Source organism: Balaenoptera musculus, chromosome 5, assembly GCF_009873245.2.
Source record: "Balaenoptera musculus isolate JJ_BM4_2016_0621 chromosome 5, mBalMus1.pri.v3, whole genome shotgun sequence".
Taxonomy (NCBI): domain Eukaryota; kingdom Metazoa; phylum Chordata; class Mammalia; order Artiodactyla; family Balaenopteridae; genus Balaenoptera; species Balaenoptera musculus.
In genome coordinates, this window is record NC_045789.1 from 27,589,841 (window position 1) to 27,597,965 (window position 8,125).

The following is an 8,125-nucleotide window of genomic DNA, read 5'->3' on the forward strand; positions in this document are numbered from 1 at the left end:
GAAGGGCCTCCGCGGCTGCTGTCCCACCGGGCGACGCCGAACCACGTGTGGTTACGGAAGTAGCTGCCTCCTGCTACACCTCTTCCTCCGCGCCAGCGCCCGGCTCTCTGCCCGGTGCCCCGTTTACTCCCATTTACCAAGCCGTCCTTCTCGGTATGATTTCTGTTAAATAGAAAAGGTAATTAAAAGTCGCACCACCACCCCTACATACCCGCCCCCTTCCCAAACCTCCTAGTGGTTATTCTTGTTCTTTAGCCCAAGTTAGGCTAAATACCTTCCCGGGAAGCCATCCGGTCTGATTCCCGGGATCCCTTCGTATGTTTTTTTTAAGGTCTCCAAACCGTGCTTTGGAATGCTGCCTTGGAGCCACTCAGAAACCTTCAGGGTTTTGCCCTGGCCAGCCTCGTGGAGAGGATCTCGGGCAGAGGGAGGTGACGGCCTCTGTTGAAGGTCTAAATACCTAACGGTCCTGGTCTTGTGCTGTAATTAATACGTTTTACTACTCCAAGAAAGCACAGTTCTCTATGTTAATAGGTATTATTCATTCTTTCTTTCAGTGTTTGTGTTTGGTTTTTTTTTTCCCGGACTGCAAAGCATAGCTTAATAGAATACTCTTTAAATTCTAAAACTCGGTGTGAACAGCTTTACGGATGCTTTTACAAAATAACCTGGCCACAGAAATTCAGTTTGGCCAGAAACATTTATACGGTTGGGTCTACACCTTCTCCCTTGCTGTCCCCCATTCCTCTGCCCCCTAAAGACAAAAAACAAATGTTAGCCTCTGGAAAAATATTCCCATACACATGGGTTGGGGTTTGTGGTCTAAGAAAAAAGGGAACAGATAGGTTCGTAGAATCATAGTGTTATAACTGGAAAGTTCCTTAGAATTCGTCAAAAAGAAGTCTGTCACTTTATTGAGGAGACTCAGAAAGTGTAGGGGTTTACGGAAGTTCCCATGGTTTATGAGTAAAGGACTAACTGAGACCTGGGGCCTAATTTGGGGAGGAGAGTGACATCATGTGCTTTATCACATACAGAAAAATGATCAAATTCAGTTCAATTCTAGCACATTCCCTGTCTCTCTCTCTCTCTCTCTCTCTCCCTTACCTTTTACTCTGCCCTTCACTCTCTGTCCTGCTCTGGGTCTTGCCTATTTGGGGAGTTACAGCCCTTTCTTCCTTCCCCTAACCTAGGCTTCACTCCTTTCTTTTTTTCTTTCCTTCCTATCCCCCCACCCCACCCGAGCCCCGACCATGAGATTTTATTTGAATTTTTAAAATGAAACCAGGTGCTGCATAAAACAAAAGCAAAGTAATAGCAAGGAAAGACTATCCAACGCTTAAGGAATGTGCTGAGTTTTATGACTCAGGCTGTCCTGGCAAAGAGCTGCGACTTGCACGGAGAGGTGGGTGGCACAGAGCGAGGACCATACATGGCAGCCCCAGCCTCCCCAGATAGGCATGGTCGAGGCGGCCTGTGACTCATCGCACAAAACCAAACACTCTTGTTCCTTGTGAAACAAGATTTCCCGAGACTAGAACCAAACGATCATCAAATTTTCCCAGAGAGGCCAGTTCAGGCTGACATAGCAGGGGCCACCCTGAGGTTTGGAGGGGAAGGGAGCCTGGGCAGAAGGCCAGCCCTGGGAAAGCAACTGGCTTGGTGGACTTGGGCTAGGGTTTTGGTACATTGAAGAGATGAGTAAACTGCAAAGTGACATGAAAATTAGCATGAACTGTTGTGGAGACAATGGCTCCGGAGCTCCAGGTGGCAGGATTGCCACAGTGCCTTGGAGGAGGGGAGAATGACAGCGCTGCTGGGAGCCCAAGGGGGGTTTGCTCTTGGCGGAGGGTGTGAGGTGAAGAGAGCAGGAAAAGCGGGTCAGATGCTGGCAGGGTTTCTGGGGTGCCCTGCTTCATGCAATCAGGAGCAGATAAAAGCAGGAGTGGTGGACTTTACATGAACACTCCCAGACACCCAGACACACATCCTCACGTTCTGAGAATGCTTCTCCAGTGAGCAGAGTAATGGGGTGAGGTGTACATTTTTTCTGTTACTAAGGCAGGCAGAGAGAGCTGAGAGCAATAAGGAGACGGTCTCACCTGGCAGAGGTGGTGGTAGGGGTCTGAACTTGGGTGACAAGTATTTTCTTGTGCTCCCTTCATTACACAGGCCGAAGGAGACCCATAGAGCTTCTTCTGGTTTCTGCCATCCCATTGACGGCTGTCACTTTCTGAATGAGAATGAACCTTGACTGGCATAAATGAGATCCCCAAGCAGCAGCCTCCTGGGAAGGAGCCTTATTTTTTTCCTTTTCTTCTTTCTTCTTTTTCTTTTCCTTTCCGTGGAATACCCGTTGAAAAGCTGCAGCGACTGTTCCGTAATGGCAGGAAAAGCTCTGCTTAACTTTTTCATTAAAGTCTACTTACCTGGAAAAATAAAGTCTTTTAAGGACCATGACTACATAAATATTTATAGTGTGAACAGGCGTCACTCTGGTTCCGCAGGAGAATGGGCTCATTCAGTTTTATTTATGATATGACACTTGGGTGAGTGACATCCGTCATCTGGGTGGGCCCTACACTCTGTTCCACTGAAGCCTGTTTCTGGAGTGATTATGTCTGCAAATATTTGCTGTATTTAGTCCCTCTCTTCCCCTAACCCCCTCTTAGCCCTTTTAACTCCCCAAACCAGCAAAAAGCCAAGCTTATGGTCTCGGGAAGATTTGAACCCTAATGACAAGGCACAGGGGCTGTAGAAGCATTTGACGAGCTGGGAGGGAATTAGAGCGGGAAGGATGAGTTATTATAGCATCTCCACGCTAAGGTGGTTTATGGGGCCTGCGCCTAGCAAGTGAGGGCTCTCAGCTGGGCATGATGGGTTTTGACGGGGGATGGCCACAGCCCTGAGTGATGTATGCAGATAGGTCCTTATGAAACTTTCCTTCGTAGGGAACTTTCTCTGGACGGGATCTCACAGGCCCTCAGATCCGTCACCGTGCACCCCAGGGCTGTGAGGGCAGGGGTTGGTGGGAGCTCTATGACCTCAGCTGCGTCAAGGTTTCTGGTGTAACCCAAGTCTGCTGCAGCTGGTCCCTGGCTGGGGGGCTGGAGCTGCCCTCCATCAGCTGTGGAGAAGGGAGGGCCCCCTCCGGCTTCTAGCTTTACAGCTGCACATGGCCACACCTAGGCATTCCAGGCTGGACCTAGGGCTCAGTGCCTGCCTCCGACCAGCTTAGCCACCTATTGTTTATCCTGGGAAGGGCCAGATCTTGGCACAGGGGTCTGAAGTGTTGCCAGCATTTTATTTTTAGAGACAGGAAAATGTTTGCTTTTCGACAGCTGCTCTTTTTCTGGCACACACCGGGATGGCGTCAAAAAGTTCAAGCGAGAGATTCCAAGCCCTAAATTCATCGTGTGTGTCATCATAGGCAATAGCACCATAGACCTCTCAACAGAAGCCTTTGTGGAGCCTAAGATCTTTTATTAGCCGGCCTCTTGCACAGAGTGGGTCCCTTTGGCTACATCCTGGCAGCGAGAGGTTTCCAGTCCCCAGCCCTCATAGCCTGAGCGTCTAACGAGTCCCTTTTCAGTGCATCAGCTGGTCTGAAATTTTATAGTTCTTACTTCTGTTGAGCTCCTTCCCTACCAATTCATAATCTAGTCCAACTTGGTAGGCAGAGTAAGAAAAACAGTCTACTAAACCTGACATTCATCGCCCCTCCTCAGAGCCACTGTCATTGTCATCATGATGATTGGTGCAAGGCAGTCAGCTTCCATGGCAAGAAGAGCATTACCACCCTCAGGAAGGGCAATTCCAGGTTTTATTGGAATTATTATTTGTTCCAACATGGTCCCTCTTAAAACATATTTTTGTAGGTCCTGTGATTATGGCTACTGACAGTTTATCTGAAAGCATTTTGTAAGCTGTAATGACATATTCTACAAAGGTAAAATGGAATGGATATAAAAGTCAAGAATTAAGTTGCATTTCCTATTTTTCTTTCTCCCCAATCTTTTCAAAAGTTACTTTTTAATTGCAAAAATAAAAAACGAATATATTCTCCTTTACCCCTTCATTATCATTTGGATTCATTTTTCTTCTGGCTGGAGTACATTCTCTGGTAGGTTTTCCTTTGTTCTTCTCCTTTCTCCACCAGAGAGTGTCTGTGGATAATAAACTTTCCTGAGAGTTTATTTTCATCTCTCTCCAGTGTTAGTTTGGTTTGTTATGGAACTCTAAGTCCAAATTCATTTTTCCTGAGCATTTCTAAGCTATTGTTCCATTATTTTCTTGAAACTTCTGTGGTTGATCTGACTCTCACTCCTTTGTAGACTCTTTTAGCACTGTCTTTTTCACCTTGATGTTCTGGAGTTTTATCATGCTGTCTCTATTTGTGAGTTTATTTTTTAAGTTTATCCTCCTTGATACTGATAGGCTCTTTCAATCTGAAGGCCCAAACCTTTAGTTCCAGGATGTGGGGTGGTGAGGAATAAACCAGAAAGGTTAAATTGATCTATATAAAGGTTCTGAGGAGGAGAGAGAAGTGGCTATGTGGCCTGAACTTTGGGCAGAACTTTAAGGGGTTCTAGAGAGAGTGAGAAGAGTAGGTTTGGAGGAGTTCATTGTCAGTGAGGTGAAGAAAATGTCCTAAGAAGATCTTTAAGATCTTTGGATATACATCAAGAATGTACTCCCTTCCTTGGTGTTTTATGGAGAGGCTAAGACTTGAATTGCTGTTAATTATATTTTTTTCTGTGGGACTGTTTTTCTGGGATTTGATGCTGAAACTGAACCATAAGACCACCTTGGGTTAATATGACTTATAGAAAAAATTATTATTTTTATAAATTTTTAAGCAAATATCTTTGTTTCATTCTGTCTCTCTCTCTCTCCTCTCTGACCTTCCCCCACCCCGTACATGCCACAGTTTCTTCTTGTATATAATGAGGAAATGAAATTAGATGCTCCAAATTCCTGCCATTTCTCTGTAACTCTCATTCTCTCTCTCTTACTCATCCTTCATCTACCTACCTAAATATTCCTTTTTATGACTAATAGCTTATAAGAAGCATAGGCAAATAGTTTGTTCCCTCATTCCTGTAATCTCATTTGTCACTAAATGAGCTGTCCTGAATAGATCATAAATTTGGACAAAGATGGCAGAACAGTGACCAGACTTATAGCAGGTCAGGACCCTTGGCTTAAGTTCTGGTGTATGAAGCTCTGCCATCCCCCGCCTCACCCCCCCACCCCCAGAAGCTTACTATTCTAGCCTGAGGAATTCATTCTATAAATTCTCTCAGTCCACCCATTGGAGTTTGTATGTGGCATACAGGAGAGAGATTTAGGAAAGGCTCAACCCAGAGTATCTTTGAGCAAAGGAAAAGCAGAAGATGCAAACACAATTATTCTTCCTGAAACATAATCATTGGGTTGGTTTTTATTTATCATGTGCGTGTCTTACCTTTTGAAAAGGACTAAAGATAGTTATTAAACGTTTAAAAATATGAGGAATATAGGTGTTAACATTGAGTTTCCAAATTCTCCTAGGAGATTTGGATTGGATGGGGGCCATTTCTTCGACTTCTAATATACACACTAAAGTGTTTGATATGAAGAGACAGTAAGAGAAGAGAGTGTAATCTGAATTACTCACTCTCCTAACTAAAGGGTAATTAGGGCTTGAGTAACCCCAACTACCGTGTAGCCTCAAAACCCCTGACAGACACGGAGCTCCTCGTTGATAGATGCTGGCATTCTCACTAGCATTTGAGACAGGCCTAAGTAAGTAGGAATGGAGTATATCCTATTAATATCGTTTTGGTGTGTCATGTGGCCCTTTTCGGATGACTCCATATGTAGCGATTGAACTTTGGTAGGTGGATGCCTGGTGGTCTTGGGTTAGGGCCAAGATGGGAGTAAACTCTCAAGTACTGGAAGCCCATCAGGGTCGGCTCTGCTGACCTCCGTTATTCTAGACTGAGGAATTGTTCTTCAGAGATTCTCTAGGACTACCCATTGGACTTGATTTGTGACATAGAGGAGAGAGATTTGGGAAAGGTTCCAACACAACACTGATATTCAACCAACAGTAGCACCTTGGAGCAAGTGAAGGCAGAAGATGTGAGCAAACTTAAGCTCAGAGTCTTCTGAGAATGTAGGGCAGGCAGATGAAAACGGTCCACGTGGATCCTCAAGGGAATCAGGCATTTCTTCAAGCTGCCATCAGCATTTCTTCTTTTCTGGAGTGCAGGGTTTCCTCCACTTTGTGTGTAAACAGTGCTCCATCTGTCTCCAGAGAGGGGGATGTTTTCCAAATTATTGATATCCCCCTGCCTTCCTGCAGAAAAGTGACAGGGGCTTCCCTGGTGGCGCAGTGGTTGAGAATCTGCCTGCCAATGCAGAGGACATGGGTTCGAGCCCTGGTCTGGGAAGATCCCACATGCCGCGGAGCAACTGGGCCCGTGAGCCACGATTGCTGAGCCTGCGCGTCTGGAGCCTGTGCTCCGCAACAAGAGAGGCCATGATAGTGAGAGGCCCGCGCACCGCGATGAAGAGTGGCCCCCACTTGCCGCAACTAGAGAAAGCCCTCTCACAGAAACGAAGACCCAACACAGCCAAAAATAAATTAAAAAAAAAAAAAAGTGACAGCGTGAGGTTTTTAAAACTGCATTTTACCAAAAAGAACCATGCATTTACTTCATATTTTCAGGATTCTGTATTTTCAATTTTTGGTTAATCTATAATTGTGTCTTCTCTTTCCTACATTTTCCTTCATCTTCCCTCCTACATTTATGTTGAGCAATGAATGCTCTATACATTTGCAGGTATATACTCTTCTGGAATTTGGTACCCAAGAAGAGAATCCAATTTTAAGGGGAGAGATTCTGAAATAATCACTACCCCTTGTTTTGAACATTTAAGTTTTCATATAATAGCATTTGTACAAGCTGGCCCACCTCTAGAGAAACATGTGATAAGTATCTAGCAGATGTCATTACTGCAAAGTACTCCCCTTTAAAAACCCTTCCATTTTCACTTCCTCTGGATTCACTGCTTTAATGGAAGAGCCCGCCAGGGTGACACATACACTCTGCATGTCAAAGTGTGGTCTGAGAGGCCCTGCCAGATGGTCTCCTTCAGAATAAACGCTTTCAATATGATAATATTTATATTTGTGTTTCTGGCATGAATTAATAATTTTCTCATGATGTTTAATAAGAAACAGATTATTTCACTTCCAGCTCATAAAACCCTGTACGTTTCTTTCCATTATGTCTGATGAGGGTTATTTTTTTCCTGTTGGCAAGTTGGCAGCAGGCACGGGGAGGATCGCCGTTGTAGCTCTTTTACCCCAGCTGAGTGGTGTGCATCCTAGAAGGGCTGGAGACCCACTGCTCTCCACAAAGGTGGGGTTTGCAACGCATCAGGAAATGACAGTCAGGGTAGCGTGAGACCAGGGCTCCAACATAAACAATCACTTCTAAGCTTCAGGATTTACCCCTGAGGTCTAATCTTCTGGAATTTGGTGACTGAGTCTGTCCTTTCTGGCCATATCCATCATGTGTTTTCTTTTTTTTTTTTTTTTTTTTAGCCGGGCTGCACTGCGTGTGGGATCTTAGTTCCCCAACCAGGATCAAACCTGTGCCTGTGCCCCCCGCAGTGGAAGCATGGAGTCTTAACCACTGGACCACCAGGGAAGTCCCTCCATCATGTCGTTTAAGAGACCTATCATATTCCTTTCTAAGCCTTCATCTTTTCACACTGGACTCCTTATTATTTTATCATTCTGGCCACAGTAGTGGGGGGGGGGTGGCTTTCCATCCCTTGACCATTTTTCTTTTTTTGCAATTCTCGAGACTCTTGTATGTAAGAGAAGTACTGCTAAATTTTACCCATGCAGCCCTTTTCCTGCAGATGTCTTTGACTGACAGAAACTGGTCCAGGCAGATAGCAAGAGCAGGGATGGTATGAAGACAGACCACACGCACTTCACAGGATGAATTATACCAAAAATGATGAGGAAAATTGGTTTGGAGCATGGCTGGGATTGTAAGGTCAGCAGCTTTCTCTTCTCTTCGAAGGACTGTGAAGTAGGGAATGGGACAGGTTAGATCTCCCT